Source organism: Seriola aureovittata, chromosome 4 (genome assembly GCF_021018895.1).
Source record: "Seriola aureovittata isolate HTS-2021-v1 ecotype China chromosome 4, ASM2101889v1, whole genome shotgun sequence".
In the NCBI taxonomy this organism is placed as follows: Eukaryota; Metazoa; Chordata; class Actinopteri; order Carangiformes; family Carangidae; genus Seriola; species Seriola aureovittata.
In genome coordinates, this window is record NC_079367.1 from 11,089,337 (window position 1) to 11,114,213 (window position 24,877).

Below are 24,877 nucleotides of genomic sequence, written 5' to 3' on the forward strand. Positions count from 1 at the left end.
AACTGCAAAAGATTCTATGTACACTTGTGATGTTCGGTTCTCCGATCAACTCACTATGCACACACACGATACACACATATTAGACAATCTAATGGTGTCCTCTGACATCGAGATGAGTTACTTCAAAGGGTTTAGCTCAGACAGCTCCCGCCTCTGATACCTTAAACAACTCCCCAGAGTGATGGAGAGTTGAGTACACACACTCACATACACACTGACTCATACACACTCAGTCTTGCACTTCAGCAAAAATACACTGATTGGTCCCAGTGCAGAGCCATTGAGAGGAAGAGTAAAAAAAAAAAAACTACAGAAAAAGAAATAGAGAGGCAGAGTTTTTTCCCTTTTGAGAATATGTTTAATGGTATATTTATCATTACTGCTTGTCATGCTTGTGTTGCTTACACATTGAAACCCATGTTTTATTAGTGCATCGAACCCTCTAACAAGCTTTATAGGTTCACTTCTGCAGAGCATGTCAACACACCCTCCTGGTATTGGCATTGTAAATGGCCATCACACTATAAGTTGTCATTCTGTCAGGCCCTCTACTTCTGCCACCCCTCCCTCCTCGCTGGCACCCACTCTCCCCCTTCCCTTTCCCTCTCTCTCTCTTTGTCTCTGTGCGGAGACAGGTGTGCAGGAGGTCGGGCTACTTGCTGATGATGCCCGCTCTGCTATAAATACAAGGTCCCAGCTTCAACTCGCCATCATATAATACACCCTGTTTTACAGTCAGTCAAGCTCAGTCATAGCAGTTCAGCAATTTGTGAAACTTTTGCTATTTCCTGCCTCCCTCTTTCTACAGTGTCCCCCGGTTTGACTCCTGCCACCGTTTTTGATCTCACACAAAACCGCAAGGAGGCAAACACGAAATTCACCTCTGATTGCATCTGAAAGGCAAGAAGACTGGAAAAAGAAGCCCCTACACATCCGTGTCAGTCCTCCTACCTCCTGTAGGAGAGCAGGTGAACGCCTATACACACTAAACACAGGCATGGCAGCTATACCCCAAATAGATCTGTAGCCTAGAGGATCCAAACCAGCCAGAAGTATCCCTGTAGTTTAATTACAGGGACTGCTAGTGCGCCTTATCAACAGTTAATTAACAGCAGCCTATAGTATCAAAACTAGATGTAGTTCATAGTATTTTTCTTGTAATATGACTGGGCTATAGTGACACACTGTTTACAATATGGGGACTAATTGCTGTAAGTAATCGCTGGCAGAAATTGTCTTATGTCTGTAACAACAGACATAAGACAAAAAAGAAGAAAAAAAAACAGCAAAGCTTGTTTTATTGAGACTGCAAAATAATTAAGCTGACATCACAAGAATGCACAAGCTGTTACATCAAGTTCACAAAATAATTATTGAAGCAAAACATTACAGTAATTACGCTCAATGCCTCTCCAGCTTTACACAGCTCTATTTGTTCACCCCATTAAAATTAGTATTTATTTGTTAAAACAAAAATGTAAATAATATTAGCAGGTGGCAAAGCAAGAATATTCAAACTGACTTGTGGATAAAAAATAAATAAATATATAAAAAAAAGAGCAGAAACTCCCTTGCTATCACTGATTTGTCTGTCTTGTATCAAAGGTTTCTCTTCCAAGGTTGTTCCACTTGAATGAGTCTGCTGAAGGTCAGAGCTGATATTACTCCCAAACTCTATGAGTACCTGAACTTTATATCTATTTTTTTTTCCAGTATAGTCATCTAATTCTGTGGAAAAGAAAATACACCAACTCTAAAGTGGAAGAAAAGCGCTTTGGAAGATACTTTGTATTTACACATTAGGGTAACTGGAACACTATACATGTGTCTCATAATATGATAATGAAGCCCAGAGCTTACTTCCCTTTGTTTTGCTGTCACGTCTTCTTTATCTTCTTCAGTCTATCTTACACTGACAGATACCGACAGATCTCTGATAACACAATAGAGAGTTGGACCACTGCAACATGCTGTGCACTGGAACCACCAGAGAGAACATAAAATAAACTTGTGTTGGATGTTGATGTACCAGCCAACTTAAGATGAAAAGGCAAAGGGAAAGAAGTGTTAAGAGAAAAGGGAAAAAAAGAGAAAAGCAGGAGAACATGCAGGGTGTAAAACTGAAATGATGTAATCGCTGCATTATGCACGCTTGAGCTAAAATGCACAATGTTGATGTCCCATGCACAGCTGTTTGTTGCACTCAGTTGCACAACAGCAGTAAGGGGGGTTTGGTATCAAGAGTTTATTGCACTTAGGTTACACACGAAAAATACCAGTACTGCACACACAGGTGTCTAAATGCCACAACAGAAAAAGACTATAGCCAACAAACAATAATGATTAAAAACCAATATGTACAATACATGTATGAATGAATATGAAATTACTTAAAAAAAAAAAAAAAACATGATCCAGTCCAGTATCACAAAGAGCCAATTGTAGTATTTCCGTTTCCAGAAGTTTCTTGAATGCAGCACCTGCAAACTATCGCTGTTCAAGCGGCTGCGCATACAGAAGTGTTTTTGTTTTTTTCCCCCAAAACCTCCCCATGGCTACTGCGGAGCACACAGCTAGACAGGTGTATGACAAACACTCAGTTTGATGTGGAGAAACGTAAAATACTTTATGTAAGATTTAAAAGATTTTTAGTTGGAATTGACTGAAGCTGGCAGGATTGCCAGAGGGAGAAAAGTAGTTCTGAGAGAGAAGTTACCTGCAGGATAATCCCCGTCGGGGATTGTCTCCAATTAACTTTGATTATCGGGTGAGTTAGCTACCTGAGTTAATTGATTAGCATTAAAATTTTGTTTCAAGAGTTCAGTTGCATGTTATTTTATTTTTTTGGAATGTCATAGAGCAAGACCAGTCGCGATATTGTGTGCAATGTGAAGTGAATATATTGCAGTTGATAGTAATGAGCTGTTTAGCCACCCATTTCTGTTGGCTATAATTGTGGCCTAGAAGCTAAACTAAGCTGAATGCAACATTCATGGCCACAGCTGTAGCTTAAGTAGAGCTCATGGTGTGAGTTGTGTGTATTTTAAACGCGTTAAAGTTGATGTGTGTGCACTATGAATTTACAATGTGTGTTATTTAGAAGTTGAAAAACAAATGGAGGAAAAAAAGACAGTGGAGACAGTTTAGTTCCTAAATGTTTTTTATAGTTAATGCGATGCACTGTTTGTTTCAGTATGAACTGGAAAGAGACACTGAACTATAAAATAACTGGGCTGCATACTTGTATTTTTTAAAGGACGGTTCTTTCTGTTGAGGACGGCAAGATCATCATCACTGCTTGTGGATGCCCTTGTCTCACCTGGATGTTGATGTGTGGATGCTGTGCCATTCTGACGGTAGGGAGCACATAACATTGAATCTAACTGAGGAGAAATATGTTTCATTTGTACTTAATTTTCCTGAGATCCGGGGTTTATTTTTTATGGTCCCAAGATTTACACAAAAAGCAGATATCTTTTAGACATGCAAGACTGGAAATAAAAACTGGTATTGTAAAGAAACATTAGTCTAACTAATAACACTAATAACTTTAACAGAGCTTTCAGAGTAAAGGAATTGAAACCCAATAAACGTATAACCTTAAGGAACTTAAAAGGACAAACTTTAAAGGAGGAGCAAAGATTGGTAACTGAAATCCTTGGAGGACATGAAATGTGTACGTTTTTCACGGGTCACAGTGGTTACACATGCAGACTCAAAAGCCCACACAGAAGTCTCAGATCCTACTCACAGACATAAACAGATTAGGACTCTTTGTCTCTAGTTGAATAAGAAGCTCTGACAAAAAAAGTCCCCACCATCTTTCAAGACAAAGGGAGGTAGAGTATATTTATGTAACAAAAAAGGCGATAGAGTAATGAAGGTGACTTTGACTCCAGACTGTTAATTTTTAAGCATCTCGTGCCCCCATCCTGTCTCTTCTGTCTCATCCCAGCCCCTCTTACCCTCTCTCCACTATCTTTATTCTCCTCAATCCTTTTATTGTTATCATTATCCAGAGTAATCTCTGCCCACCTGCTACTCTGCGTATTGATTGTCTGTGAATCCTTTGCAAACTACTGGATGTTCAAGGGTACATGCAGGTGAACAAAATATACCTACCTCATCTGGGTATATGGATTACACTGACACATAAGCCAACCTACCACAGACGCATTGTCATGGCGAGATGAATAAAGGGCCGTGCACTATTTGAGAACAAGAGTAGTAAGATTTACACAATTAGTCTTATGATTCATAGCATTCAGTCTACTTTATATGTCACAGCAATATATTAAAAAAAAAAAAAAAATGTATATAAGTTAGTCACCATGCATCATCTGATATTTTCGTATTTGTAAATCATTTTCTTTTAAACCATGCTGGTACAAGATGCATTTGCAAAGCAGCCAAACGAACAAAAACAAAACACGCCTAGATACCTAGCCTGCATGCCAAGGTGCTTGCATTCCAGTTTTCTTCACACAAACACTCACATTTCAGTAGAGACCTGGAAAATTAGCGATGTGCGATGACACTGTTCAATTTTGCGATGTCGATATTACTTGCAATAGATAAACAAATATTGAAGTGTGCATATACAGTTTTGCTGAGCGAAGCTGAATGAAGAACACAGACAATAGTCACTATCGGTCATCTCCTCCGTCCTCCTCCCTCTGCTGCAGGTAATGTTGTAAAAAAGCCACCAATTTGCAAAGACATGATTTTCATCAATTACCCACTTTGAAGCTGTTTTCCTTCCACTCTATCCTATATAGTCAATCACAAATCCGTTTAAGTATGAGGGATCATCTCATCAGAACTATGACATTGACAAAACCATAATAACACAGAACAGAATCTTCCTGTCTGCTTGTCTAACTGTATAAAGTAATTCAGTTTATAAATGCTCAGCTCAATGTTCCTTCAGGCCAGTGACACAGGCAGAGAGATCCACTCTATGCAGCCTTGTCGTTGCCTATTAATGACTCTTCACACTAAGTGGCTGCTTGAACACTGCCTGTTCCCCTGTTCCTGTTGACTCACATTTCTTTCTTGGCACCTTTTTCTGCACCTCTTTATGTCAAAACACACTCGTGGAACATGACAAGCAATAGATACTAATACTGCTGTCATTTAACCTCAGGACAAATCACGTTCCATTAACAGCACTGTGCGGAAAGTGCTAATGGGGAGCGACTATGTAGGTACTGGTTGTTTTTATGTCACAGCACTTCTTTTATCGTAACGTAGCATGAACACTGTTGTATTTACTTACAAATGTTGCAGTTGCCCTTCTTTAAACAGTTTATGTGATGCATGAATGCTAAAAAAGGAGCTAATCAGATGTTCCTTATGGGGGGGTTACAACCCTAGGATTTTAGGTGATGTTCTAATTGTTGCAGTTGGTCTGCAATCTTAATTGTTCAGTTATTTCAACTGTGGATTTTGACCTTATTAGCCACTTCCCTCCCTCTCCAATATTTCTCTGTTGTGTTAGTCACACCTCACTTGCATTTTCCTGTGTCACTCATGCCACCTGATACTGATCTAGCCACTCATCCTCAGTGACATATCTTCTAAAAAACACTTTAAAGAGTATAAATCAAACCTTGCGAATGAGTATGCCTTCCACGATTTATACCTGCAACTCTTTCTTACTCATGTTTATCTTCCACTGCACTATTCCTCCCCTTCACAACTCTCTCTTTGTCTTTCCATCTCTCTCACTCTCCATGTTTGTGTGAACTGCTTGACTGTGATCTTTAAATTTACCATGGATAATGCAGTGCCACATAGAATTCTCATTCTCTAGTTGCAAAAAGAAAAGCCCCGATAACACTGAATAAGCTATCTCTTGAATCACCCTCCGTTTTAATATCACACTCAGCTTTGGCTCGCAGTTTAGATTTTATAGTGATGAACTGTAGGTTGTTAGGCATAAATGGCTGATAAACACTTGGCATTTAGAACAGTGATGCTATAATTTATTCCATCTCTGCAAGACTCCAAACTAAGCTGCCTGTTTTGGCACCAGGACTGTGGAATTAGAGTTACAGAGACTTTATATGCAAAATACACACATGAAAAAAATGCAAGTCTACACAAACTTGAATTGAGTTGTCTTCATTTAGAGTTAAGTTTAGCCTTCTTTGCTGTATGCATTTCCATGTTGGTTTATATGTGTGTGCGTGAGACTTACCTACCCTGAACACTGGGCGGCTGATAAATAGGCAGAGAGAGGCTGATGTGAGCACATCAATCATCCAGACCTTGGTCTATGGCAGGCAAATAAAATAAAACGTCCCAGGTGCATAGGCAGGAGAAATATGGAATGGACAGGAGTGACAATGACAGAGGCCTCCAGACATGACACTTGCACACATACACACACCTGCTCTCCTACCTTTCACACTGTATTTGCTGATGTTTGCCTGCTAGCTTACTAGCTACATTTCAACTACAAACTGATATTTCCTCATGTCTGTGCATGTAGCACAGAATGTGTGAGATAAATTCATGCAAAAGATATTCACTGAGGGGAGTGATATCAAATGATCTGAAGGCAAATGTCTGTTTTACATTTGCTTACTGTCTTACGGCAGCTTCACTGTTACTCCAACACTGCAGGTGAGGCCTGATTTATGCTCTCATCAGAGGAGGCCTCTTACATGTTGTGAAGGTCAGAAAAGGCCGTTTGGATTGTATGAGAGAGTGGGTGGGTGGGGGGTCATGCTGCCTACATTTGTAGTGACAGGGTAAATGTAATGACATATTAAAAGGCCAAGAGGGAAATGGAGACCACTGTCATTTTCCACTTGTGCTGTCTTTTCTGAACGTCTTCCAGAAAGTCTCTGTTGACAACTGATATTGATTATCCAATTCCCTAAGAATGTAGTTATCTACTACCAAATTGGATGCAACAGTTGTCAGATAACAGTATCTGAAAATCAAAATAATTATATTCTTTAAGGAACATCAGTGATTTAAGCTTATAATTAATTTGTAATACACATACTCAAGCTTTGATAAACAACCAAAAAGACCTGATGTAAAAAGTTACAGCAGCCGTAAGAATATTTTTTATTACAGTAGATCTTTAGATTACTTGTATAAGAAAAGGGTTTAACTGAGTGAATAGGTGCTTAACATAGTGGAGTATGTAGTAGCTAAATGGATAGATATTTCCATCAGGAGGAGGTTGTTAATAAGGTAATGTAGGTGTAAATAAATTGTGACTGAGTACTAGATCCCACTTACTGACAAAGCGGAGATAACGTTTGTTTTTTAAGATTACTTTATGATTGAGCTTAAGATAAAAATGTTAACTTAATGCAGAACAAAATATAAAAAGAACTGAGAATAGTTTTACACTCACTCTTTGTGTGATTGTGCATCCTGTCCAGGCTGGTAGGAGAAACACAGATGGCCCACACACATTGATGTATTTACTACAGCAGCTTTACTTTGGTTGGCTCTGGGTGCTGACATGCACACTGACAAATATTTACACATTCATTCATTCATTACTTGGATTTCAGTATGTCTACTCATTTGCAGGGCAGGTTTAAAGTGTGAAAATTTGTTATCTGTGGGTGTAGAGTTGCAGTTGCCCATGCTGTATATAGAACTGTAAGGAGCTAAACAGAGGTGTGAGGAAACTTGGTGTTTTTTTTTTTGTTTTTTTTTTTTCATTTCATTTTTTGAAATTTGATCTAAACAGATGCCCTGTTTAGTTTGTAAGAGAAAACAGATGGTGGCTGCTATGGACCACTGGCAAGTAGAAAGCATAGTAAATAGAGGCTGACAATTTTTTCGGGATTCCTGTGGGATTCCCACGGGATGGGAGTCAATTTCACTATTCGTCACATGACTGGGATGGGATACAAGAAAAAAGTCAGTGGGAGTGGGTGGAACAGGAATCAAAATAACTGGCTCAATTTTTATATATGCAGTTCTAATGTTTGAAACATAATGCTAGTCTTCCTGTTGTCTTTTTTTATCCTCTCCTGTCTGTTCTGACCGTTGCATGATGCGTGAGGATTGACGATGCATGATGCAGCCGCCAAAATTTAGAGAGGCTGCCCCCTCTTACATTAGAACTACTGCTGCAGTAACTGATGTGGGCTAGCGGCATCTCTATGTGCATCTTACAGCTAACATCTACCAATACCGAACACAATACTAGACGGGATGGGAGAGGAGTCATTCTTCCAGGATTGGGACGGGACAGGATTTGTTTTAACTGCTGTTTTGGGATGGGACAGTCTCAGTGTCCTGTGCGTTCAGAGAGGTGGTGTGCATAAGACAATGTCAGGCTGACTCATATTGGTTCATGCAGCTTTAAGGTTCTCATTCTTCATACTGTTTTTGTTTTTTTCATTTATATAAATATCTCATCTTTATCGAAGTATATGCAAACACAATGTGCTTAAGCTAAAAACACACAGGAAATTATAATCTTTTTGTGTCCTTACTGAACACAGCTATTAAACATTGATAGTACTGGTGGAAAAAGTAAGTGAACCCTGCATTTAATACCCGGTTGAACCTCCTTCGGCAAAAATAACCTCAAACGAGCATTTCTGGGAGCTGTGGATCGGAGCCGCACAAAGTTGAGGAGGAATTTTCGATAATTTCTACTTACAGATTTTTGGTGTGAACAGTGATCTTGAGGTCAATCCACAGCATATCTATTGGGTAAAGGTCTGGGCTCTGACTGGGCAATTTCAAAAGCTGGATTCTTATGCCTCTGCGCCGGCGACAACCAATGGAGGTATTATGTTTTTGGTTTTGGCCATAACTCTCAAAGTCATATGCTAATTATGACACAATTCAACACAAATGTTTTACAGTTTGAAATAATTAGGTGATGACATTTTATATCCAAATGGTCAAAGGTCAACTTCATTGTGACATCATAATGTTCTGGCCATTATTCAGTGCTATAGGAAGGGGAGATTGTGACCATATTTCCTGTAACTTGGCTGGTTGGTGGAGGCATACAACCATGAGGCGGTAATTCTAGTCTTTGTTTGAAGTCATTCTGGAAAACATGTACTTCAATGTGTGAGGTCATTGTCCTGCTCCAGCTGGGACGGTCACCCTGACTTTATTCTGTAAGATACTTTAATCATAATTAATTTTCCTTTCAATGATGGTTAGCTGTCCAGGCCCATTGACAGCAAAGCCCCAAATCATGATGCTCCCTCCACTGTACTTCACTGTTGGGATGATGTTTTCATGTTGTACATGTGAGCAGTAGAATGATTTGTGATGCATTAGTTAAGATATATTGTATTTGTTCATAATTGTAACTTAGGTGAAGATCTGACCATATTTGAAGACAAATTTATACATAAATGCAGGTAATACCAAAAGGTTCACTCACTACTTCTTCCCTCTACAGAAATTGCAACATAGGAAACGTTGGCATTGAATTGCTCTCACGTGTGCACAGACATGTATGACTTAATAGAGTCCCAGTTTTGCTTGCGGACAAAAAACAAAATCTGAACTTGTGTAAAGGATGTTACAACCATTGCATTAGGTTAAGTAAATTATGATGCAATTGGTAAAGACTGCAGTGCAGAAATGGAAGCAAAGAAGCATGGACCAATAACACACACACATGCAGACTGTGGACCAGTAGACTCCACATATTCATTGAATTGCACTCAGTATAAATCTTTTAGACAGATGTGTGTGTGCTTTCAGTGTGTTCTGGTCAGATGTGTATGTGCTGGTGTCACAGCCTTGCCTCCTATTCCTTTGAGAATATTTTATATGTGATGACTCGCTGTCCTTTCCATGCCATGCAGCATGATTTAGAACTATTTATAGCGCCATGGTTCCAGTACACACAAACATGCACACCCTGCACATACACTTACAGATATACTGGAATATGTGAACCATGCATGCACACACATGTGCAGTACATGTGCGCATATGCACACATGCTGTAAAACTGTGTTCACAGGCACAGCATGTAAGTCACTCGAACACATAAGCTTCAAAACAATGGATTCCAGCCTGCAGAAAACTTTTGCCTTGAAAGGAGAGGAGATATAGAAAATCTCTGCAGCTACTTTTGAATGGAGGCAGAAATCTAATATTGGTCAGAAAAGGCTAAGAAATGCAGCTGGCTGCAGAAAAAAAGCCTGCTGACATTTTTCCTTTCTCTGTAATAAGCATTTTTTTTTTAATCCCTTTTACACACTCACAGATGTATACCCCCCCCCCCCGCAAACTCATTTGTGCACACATGTACTGTACATAAACAAATGATCAAGTATGTACTTTGTACACTGACTGAAATTGAATTTGCTCTGTTGAAAGGATTGGTATTGCATGCAAACATTACAATTGTTAACATCCAAACACATGCACATACACACACTTGCATACAAGTGTAAAAAAGAGAGATTAGGTTTTGTATGTACATTAACCAACAGTAACACCAACCTTAACTACACTGACTGGCCAATACAGTACAAATGCATTTTGTAAGAAAGAAAAATCTCTCCATATTCAATTTTGATTTTTATGGATTACGAATTATAAGCAACGCCTACATAGAAAATGATAGTTTCAAAAATACCTATAAGGTATCTTTCCTGAAAGCCTATAGTTCAATGATTGCAGTGGAGACACAGTTTAACAAGGCTCTTTAGGTGCATATGTACTTAGCCAATCAGGATCTCAGTTTGACAATAATTTGAAGACAAAAAAAAAAAAGGAAAAGAAAGACATTGCCAGTGCATAATCTTTGCTCATTTGAGTGTCAACTTTTTGACCAATTTTTGCAAACCCTTTTTTTGGCCCTTCGTGAAATTTGTGATGAGGCCAAGAACTAGAACAGAGATGCCATCAGACCAAAATTTGACTAAAGTTCCCTCTTATTTCTTAATTAAAACTGTTGTTTCTTTGTACATGTGAAATGAGCATTAATTTTGGCCCCAGTTGACAAGACCTTTGCCCTTTTGTCTTGAAGACTGGCTATTTTTGGCTTGAGTTTTTGTCATCTCTCTTTTGGCTAGAGTTAGGCTCTCTCTTTCTCTCTCGCTCTCTCTCTCGCTCGCTCTCTCTCTCTCTCTCTTTCTTTCTCTATCTCTCTCTCTCACTATCCATCTCTTCTTAGAGACACTTGTAGTCAAGTGAATTATGTATGAACTGGGCTGTGCTATAGTCTTCGGGGAGAACAGTAAAACATGCATCCACATCCTCATTCATAGGCTTTGACCCAGATTATGCTAATATCTCCACCCTGCAAACACAACAAAATAAATCCAGTATAACCCCAAAAGCCTACAAAACCAATATCACGACTTTATAGTATAGTGAGGAAGCATAAGTTTTACTGTGTGTGTGTGTATGTGTGTCCCTCACAAACAATATGCTGTATCTCTTTTTGTCTTGACATAGAGCAAATCCCTTTGCACAGGCACACACACACAGAGAGTTGGGCATGTTTGTGTGGGTCCATGACATCCAGTAACTCATCCCAGTCTGATTGGCCTTAGTGGAGGGGCATTGTGGTCAGCAGAATAGAAACTGCTTACTCGATGCTTTGTTGAGGTTTCTTTTTTGTTTGTTGCAGATATGAGTGACAGTAGGGTCAGCAAAGAACCCCATGGGCCGCAGACCCAGAAACAGTGAAATGATATTGCTTTTGCAGTGTGTTTGTGAATGCACTATAGAAAAGAGAAAAAAGTGACAGTTCAACAGAGATAAGGATAAAAAGTGTTAAATAAATTTGTTGTATTTTTCATTGTGTGAGAGTTTTATTGAATTAGAATGATACTCTCTATTGAGTTATGTGACAGTAATATAATTATCAGTTATTGCCTGCTACATTATAAGTTACAGTATGTGTAAAATGCAAGCTGCTCTGGCCTGTTTTTGTAGGAAATATGATGGCAGGTGTTTGTGGAAATTTTTCCATTTAGTAAATAAAAAGCATAGGAGCTGTTAATTGTTGTGGCAGTTAATCAGTTTTACGGCTTCAAAACTGAACTGTAAGAGAATAAATAGCAAATTAGAATTTCAGAGAATTTTTTTTCTTTTCATTGTACAGAATGTAGATGAGTCTTCTGAACAGCTGGTAAACTGTTAATAAGCCTGTGCTCATGATTTTTGTAGTGTGAACTTCTCAGTCTCTAACAGGTGTAAAAGGGAAAGAAAGACAGAGAAGTGGAGAGAACTAGATGAGTGTAAATACCAAAAATGAATGCAATCCAACCCATTCATTGGTGCATGAAGTTATGACAAAACAACAGATGAACACAATCAAAGGTCAGTCAACGTAGTATATTGGAAGTGTTTACGTCAGATACATACCACTTGTTTGGCGCTGCTCATCATGTCTTTCACAGCTCCTGCATATTTTAGCTTGGCTGAAGTACGCTTCGTCTCATTTAGAGTCATGTAATTGCCCCAAAAGTTAAAATATTCATCAGACTCATAAAAACACCGTTTTACTGCAGGGAGAGGATGAGCTATGCAAAAGCCTTCTGCTCTCCCCTGAAATTGTACATCTTTAATAGCGGATACCGCTCTCTGTGAAACTTAGTGGCTTTTCATGTTTTTTGGAAAATTGTCACGTCATGTTGCTAAATTCTCCAAGCGACCCACGCGGCATTTGTAAATTACAAGAGAAGCAGAGTGGAAATTGTAGACATGGCTATAGGAAATGTTACAAGGAAATGGGTTAGTTTTTGAGAAAATCGTCACTATGAATGTAAGTAAATTGGAACCTGAAACACATATTCTCTGCACTGGAATCACTGCCATAGTCGTAGTTCATCTAGTTTGAATGATTTGTATTCGAGGTCATGTCACCTGGTGCTGAGACTTCTGTTTTTTCATTATTATAAAGGAGCATTTAATTGGAACTGGCTCTTGGATAATCAAACCATCTAGCTGCAAAGACATGACATGTAACCCAAGGTCAAACTTGGGTTACAGTTTAAATTCAGGTAGTATGGGAATATGGGATTGGTAGTGTGCATTTTATCCACTTAGAGCAAACAGCTTTTTACATTCCTCTAGATACAGTTTTAAGCAACCAAAACAGTGAAAGGATGTTAATACAATAAACCTTGCTGTAAGGCTCTGTTATGAGGGATAAAATTCAATTCAAGACAATGAGGCGCATTTTTGCAAAGACTTATGAAACACCCATTAAGTGGAACAAATCACCAGTCTGTTTTATGTTGTCTTAAACTGTGAAAGAAACTGAGCTCATGAACACATTGCAGGGAATTCCAGCGATGCCCAAATTTGTATTCAGTGCACAAATGATCACACTGATAATTAGGAACTAAATTAGTTTAATAAGAAAGTTTTAAGAAAGTTTTTTAAAAGGATGGAGGAAGGGGGGTATACTGCATAATAATTATTAATAAAACAATATTAATAATAGAAATGTGCTTATTTATTGACAGTAATGATGATGGAATGATGATGATAGTTATGTTGACAAGACGAATAATTACGACTTCTACAATGAGAACGTTGATGAAGAGATGATGGTGATGATGGTCGTGAAGGTGACGGATACAAAGAGGATCACTCTAATTATGACAAATGAAGCCACTTGTGGCAATGACGATGATTGCAACCACAAGGAGAAAAAAACATCAGTGATGTGATTGTATTTATGAAAATGATGATGGTTTCAATGATAACGGCAACCATAATGATGACAGGGATGATGAGGACATACGGCAGTAACAGTAAAGTTGAACTGTAGCAGCCACTGCCAAGCATTACTCATCTTATAATGTAATGAGAATGCCAGGTCCTAATGCTCAGTGCTTAACCTCACCATGATGCAAAGGCAGGAACACGGACAAGAACTGACTAACCAGAACCTAAATATGCAGCAAATGTATGTACGACTCACTAACACACTTGCATACATGTACAGACATGCTATGCCAATATTAATAATGTACTGAATGTATGTATGGGTGCAAGTAAGAACATGTGCCACTGTACGAGGATGCACAAAATGTTCTCTCTCGCTCGCTCACTCGCTCGCTCACCTCTTCTCACTTTACCATGTACATCCACATTCATGAAACATTTCAAACTAATCTATTTTTGGCTGGGACACGCAAGGTTAAAAGATGCACAGCAGATGGGAAAACCACAGTGGTTCCCATCAGGGACTAATCCTGTCTTTCATTTTCTCCCTCAACTGCTCCCCTTTACCCATCCTTAATTCCAACTATCCAACCTATCTATCCATCTATTCCTTAATTTATAAGTTCTTCATTAACATAGTCTCTATTAATACCTCCACCCTTTCCTATATTCCCTCCTCCCTCCTCCTTTTACATGTAGTCTTGTTAAATAGAAACAAGAAAATAGTAGAGTAAATATGAATCGTATTTTACGTAGGAAGTAGTGAATGGGAAGATGTGGGTTTGTACATGACAACTGCCTCATTCAAATGAAGCTTAAGTGAACTGGCCTGCAACAGATGTTAAAGAAAAATGTTATCTTTTGTTATTGTTATGTTTTGAATACTGAATTTCTTCTATAGGTTATGTTGCCCTCTGGAGAGACAGCAAAATGCTTTTATGCTAAGGAAATGTTTGCTTGAGACCCTACATCAAATAAACATTTGATGTTGGAAATGAAGTGTCGAGGGATTTGAAATGACCTTTTGAGTGCCTTGGAAGAATATTGTCATGATGACGTAGCCTACTTAGGTATACAGACGGTTGACAAATAAAAGGAAAAGCCAACATAAAGTGTCTCTGTAAGATTTTGAGCCAACTGTTTGCTGCCAGAACTGCTTCAGTGCTTTTTCTCTGGAACTCTACTGGAGGGATGAACAACTTTCTTCCAAATGGTGTTCCCTCATTTGGTGTTTTGATGATGGTGATGGAGAGCACTGTCTAACATGTTGGTCAAGTGTTCAGTTGGGTTCTGGAGACTGTGAAGGACATAGCTCACAATTCACATCATTTTCATACTCATCAAACCATTGAGTGACTTTCTGTTCCCTTTCTGGAGGCGTTTGCGTTTTCTGTTTCTCCACTCATTTATTCAGGTTTTTCCTTTAATTTGTCCCCCATCTGTAATTAAAAGGTCATTTGAGTTAAGACCATCAGAGATTTAATCTCGTTTGACCTTTGGATTGGAGGTCATATTTCAAGGTTGTCCAACCATCAATAACAGTCAATTAAGTTCACAAATTACAGAAAGATTTATTCATGTTTTTAGTCCTGGGAATCATTCAGTGATGAGACAACTGAAGAAACCACACGGTTTAGTCATTGGCAACGTCACTGAAACCCCAGTCACTTACTTTATTTTGTTTTAATTTTAGTGAAGTTAACTCTTTAATGTGTCTTTAATTGTACATATGACTCTGTTTTACATAGTAAAAGATTGCTAATTTCTTAGACATGAGTCACCGCACAAAATAATAGGGTTCTTCTTTCCTAGAGAGAAAGAGAACTAGTGCAAGCTGTTAATGCTGATGTGTTTGACAAGTACTTGAATGTAGCTATTAAACAGCGCTGAGCCCAGGTGAACACTGTAATTTTGTTATACAGGAGCTATCAGCCAGAAAGCTACTTTCAAAATCAATTTAGAATATTTTAGTTAGGATACATTGAAATTGAAAGCCTAAATGTGTATTATTTACTATTTACTCATGTTAGCAGTCCTGGGATTGTATGTCTATTCATGAATTAGAGCTATTCCTTTTTATTTTTTTGTTTAAGAGTGTAGTTAAATATGTGCCAATAATTCCCCCCCCCTAAGTGACCAATGTAGGGGCCACCTCTACTCTTAATCCCATGTAATACTTTCGTCAGCATCTCAATTACCCATTTCACATGATCTGGAAACCTCTTCCATTAGTCCAACAACCATTTTGCCTTGGCAACTTTCTCTAATGTTCAGGGTGAAACTGGTTGATCACCAAAATCTGTAATTATTAATTCATAATTCTTTATACCTCCAGCAGCTGAAAAAAATACAATTCATTAATAATCATAAAATTCTCCTGAGCAATTTTTCAGCCATGAATAATATTTAAAAGTAGGACGTTTGATAGCTCCATCTGTTGCCAATGTGTTGGGCTGTGGGAGTTGGTGCCAGACCATTTGTGCCATCGACTTCTTTAGGGCCCAGTCTTGGAATTTTCTACTGAGATCAGCTGAGCCTGCAGACCTAACCCCTGCAGAAGACCTGGCCTCTTTACCTTTAAATGTATTGGCTTCCTAGTTGGGGATAAAATCTGACAAATGCACGCACTTGCGCACACACACACACACACACACACACACACACACACACACACACATTCATTTAATCACAAAGTGAGAAATGAAACCACGTAAGCACATCATTAAATCTCCCTATAAAGACATAGACTCTACATGGCATGCACTCTTGTTCGCAAGCCTTTATGGATTTAATTAACATTGGCTTAAGACTGCAAGGTTACAGAACCTGATATATAAATGTTCATCTCCCTCCAGTCGTTCTATACATCCTGCACAGTCACACAGGTACACACACATTCAAAATGCTTTATTGAACACTGTCTTCTGTCTCTAGGGAACAACACCATCATCCCACAGGATGCTGTACTTTCCCTGACCGCATGGCCCGAGTTGCATGAGACGAGGGAATTGTGGGACGATGGTCCTGGTCTCTTTGATGTATCTCGCTTTCTTGAACAGCTATGGTCTGTCCCGGGGCTACGATGAGAAGGAGATGGAAAATACCTCCTTGTCTTCCTTTGACATTTAATAATTCAGGTGCGTGGGATCCATAAAAGAAACCCAAGTCCTAACAGAAGCTGTGTGTTTGGAAAGTCGGATTCAAACAACAAAGTTAAAGTAGCCACACAGAGCAGAAGGGCACAGTGTGAAAACATAGCAGATTCAGACTCAACACCTCCGGAGGCAGAAATACCTGCAGAAGGCGACAGGAGCAGAGAGGAGAGAGACAAGGAAGCACAAAACTACGGGACAGAAAAGATGCAGAGTTAGTTATATGCATTAATAGGGTGTGAATGCGTAACAGTTCATCTTTCTGTCTGAGCACAGACAAACAGATATCTCGAGCACAGGCTTGACGTGGATCAGCAGAGCTCCCAGAGCTCATATCTCTCCTCTTTGTGAAGATTGGGCTCTTCATCCCCAGAGCCTAGAAATAGGCCAGTTGCATCTGAGTCACTGCTGGGTGACGGCTGGATAGGGTACTGGGAGGGTTGTGTGTGTGTGTGTGTGTGTGTGTGTGTGTGTGTGTGTGTGTTGTGTGTGTGTGTGTGTGTGTGTGTGTGTGTGTGTGTGTGTATTTATGTATGTGTGTTTTCATGTCCACCCATGCCTGGCTTTGGGCCCTCTGGCTAGTTGCAGCTCAATATGTGTCTGTCTCTCTGCATAGAGTGGGATGGATGATTGACATGTTTGTGTGTGTGTGTGCACTGTCGTTTGGGAGCATCTAGTGTGTGTACATCTCATGGTGGGTTGCAGGCGGAAGAGGAAAAACTGTGTGTGTGTGTGTGTGTGTGTGTGTGTGTGTGTGAGAGAGAGTGAGTATCTGCTGCAGGACACAGCAGGACAGTAGTGAGCAGATGGAATGTTTGATCCAGAACATGGCTGAAGGCGGGCGGGTTGTGGGACACACACTCAGTCCCTCTTTTTCCCCTCTCATATAAACACACTCAGACACACATACAGAGAGAAACACAGCAGCATTCAGATAAATAAAACTGAAGGCACACTTTCTGTCATCGTTACAGTACACACACACACACACACATTCAGAATGGAAACTGAAGACTCTCTGAGGTAGGCTACAACATATTAGATTTTTTTTTTCAAAATGCATTTATCTGTACCAATTCAAAATAGTAAAATATTTAATGAGAAGCTGTACATATCACATATTTCTAATGTAATTTACTGCTCCCATGTTGCCATATATCAGCAGAGTAATTCAATGTGAATTCCCTTGTCTGTGATTAAAAATACAGTGCCACATCATATCAAACTTGTGTTATGTAACAGCCCAAACAGCATATGAAGCATAATATACAACTTAAAATAAATGTGGAGTATTTCACTTAATAGCCTCAACTAGAGCTTGTTTGTTGAAGAAATCCTAATGCTTATACACCTCAACAAGTTTGTAATAGTCTACTGAGACAGCTACATCACAGAATAAGACATGTACCGAAGGTAGGTTAGTGCAACTGGCGTCACCAGCTTTGTTGTCTTAATATGTGTCAAGGCACTTAATCTGCAGCCAATATAAACTAGATTGTAGCAGCATTACAGTATAACAATATTGAATGCCTGCAATGTATTACATTGTGACTGAACATCATTTTTCACAGTGTTTGTGAGAGTGAATCTCAAATCTTCCCCAGCAGGAGATGAACATGGCTTGTGGAAAACACTTTCTCATACTTGAGTAGAAAATCCCCTCGGAAAGTGTTTTCAAAATAGTTCTTAGGTAAATTTATCAGGGCATGTGTGGCTTGTAAATATTTATTATAATAAATATTTATTGTGTGTGTGTGTGTGTGTGTGTGTGTGGTAGTGTTCCTGACTTGCTGTGCCACACTCTGCTCTGATTTATCCATGGTGACAAAAAGATTTTGTTACTATACAAAACAAGAAAGTTGAAATAACAAGTAATACTAATGAGCTGAGTTAGAATACTGCAATTATTTATTGGTTCATTGATATATGTATTTTTTTTTTTAATTTATCCCACTTACTAAAGCCACTCACTATGTAGGGGTTTTTCTCTTCTTTTTTCTTTTCGCCCTCTCTCCACACACATACACACACCGTGCATATCACATTGACAGATAGAAATGGATAACATGTGTTGGGTGCAGATAAGACAGGAGTTATCACTTTCTCAGTGTGTCCTTCCGTTAAACACTCATCTTTCATAAACACATCGTCCATTTCCATAAAGTATGCCTTCCATTTCCACTGGTTACCAATAGGACAGGAGGAAAGAGGGCAGATTAAGATCTCTTTCATAGGAGTAAATCCACACAGACCAGCCAGATGCCATACAGCTAATTATTAGTCCTGCCGACCCTTTTGCTTTATGTCTGAAAGCACAAGTCATCCTTGTATGTTACACGTTGAAAATGTTGAATGATGTTCAACATGTTATACTGAAGATTAAACATGTTGGATTCAAATTTAGATATCAATGTTTTTGTATGCAATATTTTCATATGTTTACTTATTTTTGTTATTAAAAGCATCAGTGGATTAATATCTACACAGGAAAAAACAACCAATTGAACATGTACTGAATGAGACTAGCATGATTATAACTACAAATTCATAAAGCAACCAAGTAGCCCATTCTGCCTCAATGACTTAGTTAGACAATGGCACAAAGCATGATATGGCTCACTTAGTCCATGACTGGTTCTGTACCTGAATGTGGACGGGAAAAGCTTGTACTGCTCATCGCGTGTGTGTGTGTGTGTGTGTGTGTGTGTGTGTGTGTGTGTGTGTGTGTGTGTGTGTGTGTGTGTGTGTGTGTGTGTGTGTGTGTGTGTCTCTGTCTCTGTCTCTGTCTCTGTCTCTGATGAAATCTTTCACCCCTACTTTGTAGTCCTTTTATTATCATTACAAGGTCTTTGCAAATGATTTTACTGCAAATCCTAATTATCTAATTGAGTGGGTTGTTTTAGACCGTGCTGAGCTTTCTAGGGTTTCTGTAGCAAAGGGACCTCTGTTGATATTTTGAAAGTTTGGTTTGATTATTGGTTTTAATGGTGAGTTTTATGGTAAATGTTGGTATTCCATAACTTGCTCTATGGTCGGTTAATTTACCACCAATGCCCGCATATAAGGCTTATCACAGCAAAAGTCCTTGACCATCACTCTAGTGTTGGGGAAAACGGGCCTCATGCAAGAACATTTTCATATTGTTGTCCTAAATCCTCACACTTTTATTTTTCTGTGAGACTTGTTTGTAGTGAGTGTTCCAAGTCAAATTCACCAAACTCATTTAACTGTAAAAACTTCACTTCTTTCAGACTGAAGAATACCACCTCTTCATGAGGAGGTGCATGAGATTTGATCATTAGCATTATCAATGCCTTTAATATTACCATGTCCGTCTGTTCCGCATCGCTTGTGGGAAAGTCTCATTCAAAAAAAATGTCATACAAGAATAACAAGCAAAATTTCACACTGAAGGTTCAAGTCCTGCTGTTAGAATCAAAATTAGCAAAGTGAGAAGTTTTATCAGAGGACCCTCAACAATTAGAAAATGTTACATCAATCAGTGATGTGTCATCAGAACAGTCCCGTACTGTGACAGAAATAAAGAGGCTGCATGAAGTTAGATGCTAAAAAACATATTTGTAAAGTAAAGCAGTATGTTACTAATATGCAAGGTGATCAAAAGGGGGACAATCGAGATATTTCTTCATTACAGCCTGCACTAGGCTATGTTACGCTGTTGGGTGCCACAGAGGATGATACTGGACAGTGATCTGCATAAAGTCCCTGAGGCAGAGGTGAGATAATTTTCCTAACTGCTGGAATGTATAGACTGCTGTGATGAAATATGCCAACAAGAATACAAAAATGAAAAAAAAAAAGAAGAAAAAAATGACTAGTAAATTGGCAAGCCATTCCAAATTCAAATTCATAACAATTAAGCCACTATGTTTTTAGAGTCAAACAATTGTTTTCCCCCTCATGAATTTTGCTCGTACCCTAAAGAAAACTAAGTACAAGATAATTAGCGCAAGTCCATACTTAAGAACAAATGTGCTCTTGCTTGAGGCCACAGTTCCTGGTGGTTTACCCTACACTAGTCTACCTTTTCATTTCAGCTTAGAACTTCACCCTACAGTTACTAGTATCCACAGTGACAGTGTTCATCTCAATAATTAATGAGAAGCATCTTGCTGTTGCCCATTCACAAGGTGAAGAGTACAGGGGAGATGACCTAGGGTGATCAAGTAGATGTGGTCGAGATAGGGCTAAGCAGAACATTAACTCTAACCAGCTGTTGTATGTCAAGAATAAATTAAAGCATCCAGAAGGCAAGGTGTAGATTTACATCCATCTTCAACACCATTCTGTCCAATTAAATGAGGCCGCACCGTGTGTTAACGACAGTGGGGGTAGTCAACTAAAATAATTCTAGTATCAGCATCTTGGCTTCTCCAGGTGAGAAGAAGGTGAGCTGTAATAGCATGAGTACTATATCATCATCAAGCCCCTGTTGCTGCTTATAGGAAAAATACTGGCTAAGTGTTGTGACAATCCTCCACTGAAGCTGGAAACGAAGGTCTTTGAAAGTCCTCATCACCAATGATGGGGAGATATTTACCCGAGGTAATGAACATATGAAGTCCGTCAAAATTACTGGGACATGGTGCTCTGCCAGTAATTAAGCAGCTTAAACACCACACCTAATTTCTGATTGCCCTAGGTCTGCCAGTGGCTCCATCGAGGCCCGGTGCTTTATCCTGGCTTGGCCTCTAATTTACAATTCGTACATTCATAGGATAAAGGTGCAAATTAGAGAAGTGGGCTGACGCGTTTGTGTTGTTCAAACCTGCAGAAGTAGAAGTTATTCAGTGTTGATGCCCAAGATGCACATTAATTTGCCTTACCACACTGGTGGGTGACTCAGAAAAACCAGGGACAAACAAGCTTAATCTGTAGAACAAACAAGTTTGTTCAAGTTTGTTTTGTTTGGCTGCGACCTCACCTGAGAAGAATGCAGTGTTCTTTTCATTCAGGGTTACTTCCAGGCACTTTGTGCTTTTGTCCAAGGTTTGTTTATAGAAGTCACCAGGGGCGTACTGAAACGATAATTCAGGCCAGGATTTTGAATCATTCCCAGTTGACGCAAACCCCCAGACCTTTAATTTTGCAGGCTAACCCTATTTGTTGACGCAACATGTACCAGAAGTTATAAATTTAGCCACTATGTTCATCTAGGAGGAAAATGATCCAATACAAAAATTTGGGACTGTCAAGTAGCAAGTAGCTGAATACTTTCACATGTATGCTATAGTTATGGGACGACCTTCAAAAACTCACTAGGAAAACACCAATCATAGCACATACAGATGCACAAGGGTAGATTCACAAAACAATTAGCCTATACTTTTTAAAAACAGAATGAGAGTTGGCTCAAATGTTCAAATGATTCAAGCATCAAGCATGACAGAAGTATTGAAAAACGTCATACTGGCAAACATGTCACTTGGTGTGTAGCAGTTAACTGCATCTGTGGCGATGGCCTTACTATTTTTATTCCCTCCCACTCTGCTTCACCTTTCCTTTTCTTCTTAACTTCCATTTTACCAGGCAAAAGGATTTGTCAGTGGAGAGGCAGACAGAAGGTTGTTATGCACATTGCCAAGAGTTGCACATGATAGTTCGATTCTGAGAGGTCCATCCTGCTTGCTACTGTATATTATAGCTGGTCAAGTTGACTCTTCATGTCAGGCTGAATCGACATTTTGGCCACTGGGAAATGTCCCAGTGCTCCAGGCTGTCGACTTTTGGAAGACACTTAAATTATTTTGTAGGTATTATCATGTCCGTTTGGTTATGTAACAAGTAATGGCATCAGTTTTCCATTCATGAGTTATTGCAGTAGTCAGTGTGAAGATGGATAACATTGTGATCTTTAGTATGTATCAATACAACAGAATAATAAAATTACATATTTGTCATTTTGTGTAGAATTAAAACAGTTCCATCATCAGTGCCCCCCAGTGGTAGTATAAAAAAGCCACTGTGGCAGACAGCAGTGCACACAGTGCTCATAGTGACATTGTGTGTGTGTGTGTGTGTGTGTGTGTGTGTGTGTGTGTGTGTGTGTGTGTGTGTGTGTGTGTGTAATTCTGTTCTGTATTCATGTGACCACGAAGCTGTTGCTGTTTCTTTCTGTACATTTCATTTTCACAAACACAACACACACATACATGCACAGAAGCAAAGTGTGGTGGTGGAAGGCTGAGAAGGCACATTGTCATCACAGAGAGTCGCTGGGGAAATGGAGACAGAGAGACTAGCAGTCATTAGGAGAAGCAATATGCTACCAAAATTGCATCATCGTTCTTGCATAGTAAATGCCTTATGTTTGTTTTTAAGGAGAAACAGAGTCCATGACTATAGCACACAGGAGAAAGAACTACCCTGTGGTATTCTGATTTCCAAACATATTACTGTGTTGTGGAATGTAAACTGTTTACCAGGTATTAAGTGCAATTCAGTGACAGGAAATTAAATGTTGTCTTTGAGAGATGGTTTCAGGGCCAGAATAATATCACCTCTGACATTTGCTGTGGCATGGTAAGACATGTGAGATGTTAGATTATGAGAGGGTCAGTGGTGGCTGATCAATAAATAGTTAGAAATCCTCAACAATGAGAGAAAATATAAGTTGAAGGACAAATATAAGACCTGAGCAAATATGACTGTGAATTATCATATCTGTCTTTGGGAATTTCCACAGTGGTGGTTTTGAATACTTTTGTCAGGTGTGTCAAACGTGCAAAACACAGTCACTTAATTTAACCGGAGTGTAGCATAATCAAGGCTGGGTACGAAGATGGTTCTGGTCGGAACCAAAACTACTGAATACTCAAGTAATAATATAGTAAGAACTACACTATTACATAAGTGCTCATGGGTCAGAACATCAACTGTAATCCCATTGCAAGATGGCCTCTAGTTTTTTCCTTACATCTCATAGAATAGACGATATTTCCAATGGCTGATGTAGAACAGTCGTCATTAACCAATGCAAAACAAACTTCTCTCTTGCCCTTGACAAAAGATGCAACAGCTTACTACTTTTCATAAACTATCGTATACAGTAGTTGCAACAATATCATTATTTCCAGTGAGGCAATGAAAACACTGTTACTTGGCCAGTTACATAGACCCATCAAAACATTGTGTTTATCAACTGTCAGGTTACAATTAGTAATTAATTATCAGGTGTGTGCAGCACTTACTGATTTAATTACTTTATATCTACTAAGGTTAATTCAGGATGACCTTAACCCTTATACCCATGTATTTATTAATTATTTACTATAACAAATGTAATGTCATAAAATCTATGTATTCTAATAATAATAAATGCAGGGCCACATCGAAGGCAAAATTGAATTCAGTCAAGGTCATTGTGCGACACCAGGCTGCACTCTAATATTTTTCATCATTTACAACAGACTTGCTAACATGACCGACCAGAACCCCTGGGCTCAGCATAAAACAGTGACATTAAATTACATTACTGCTCTTTGCAGATCATTTGGTTTTGCTGTCTCCATCAGGAGCAAGATGGAGGTTAAAAACTGACATCCTAAAATTCATGGCGAGAGAAATCTCAACGCCTCTGTTTGCACTGCAAGGAAAATAAAAAAGGAGAAAGGATTAATTTCCTGCTGTTCTGCCCTTAGGGAGACAGGTAAAAATCACTTTGTCAAAGATAGCCTTGTAATAGTTATGGTCATGATGTATCACCAGAATGTTCAGATACAGAAATACAATGCCAACAGTCTAGACATCAGTACATCCTATTCAGTTTGCACCAATGAGAATTGGTGGTAGTAGTTGAAAGACTGTAGACTACATATGTATGACACATCACTCATTAGTAGGAACTGCAAGAAAGAGAGCCCAGAGTCAAACTGGTTATCTTTCCATGCACCATTCCCAGAAGCCCAAAAATATGTCTCGTCAGCAGGAATAGTAAGCTACTAACACAAATCTTGGATAGTGTGGAAGGCAATGCTAGATACCACAATCTGTCACTCTGGAACTAAAACCTAAACTGCCCTCTTGCATGGTCAGCCTATGATAATGTTCAT

The 24,877-nt window shown here is 39.0% G+C and overlaps 1 long non-coding RNA gene across 2 annotated transcripts in view; it reads left to right on the plus strand.

The window, feature by feature from the left end:
• Positions 1 to 703: 703 nt before the first annotated feature.
• Positions 704 to 24,877, plus strand: part of LOC130167497 (uncharacterized) — a 105,295-nt gene continuing 81,121 nt past the window's right edge. Inside the window, exons 1-2 of one of the 2 annotated variants that reach the window (XR_008827296.1) lie at positions 704 to 968; positions 3,257 to 3,356. This is a non-coding gene — a long non-coding RNA (uncharacterized LOC130167497). Of the gene's footprint in view, positions 969 to 1,898; positions 2,768 to 3,256; positions 3,357 to 24,877 lie in introns of those variants that run through there. The other variant, XR_008827297.1, reaches the window with a different exon arrangement.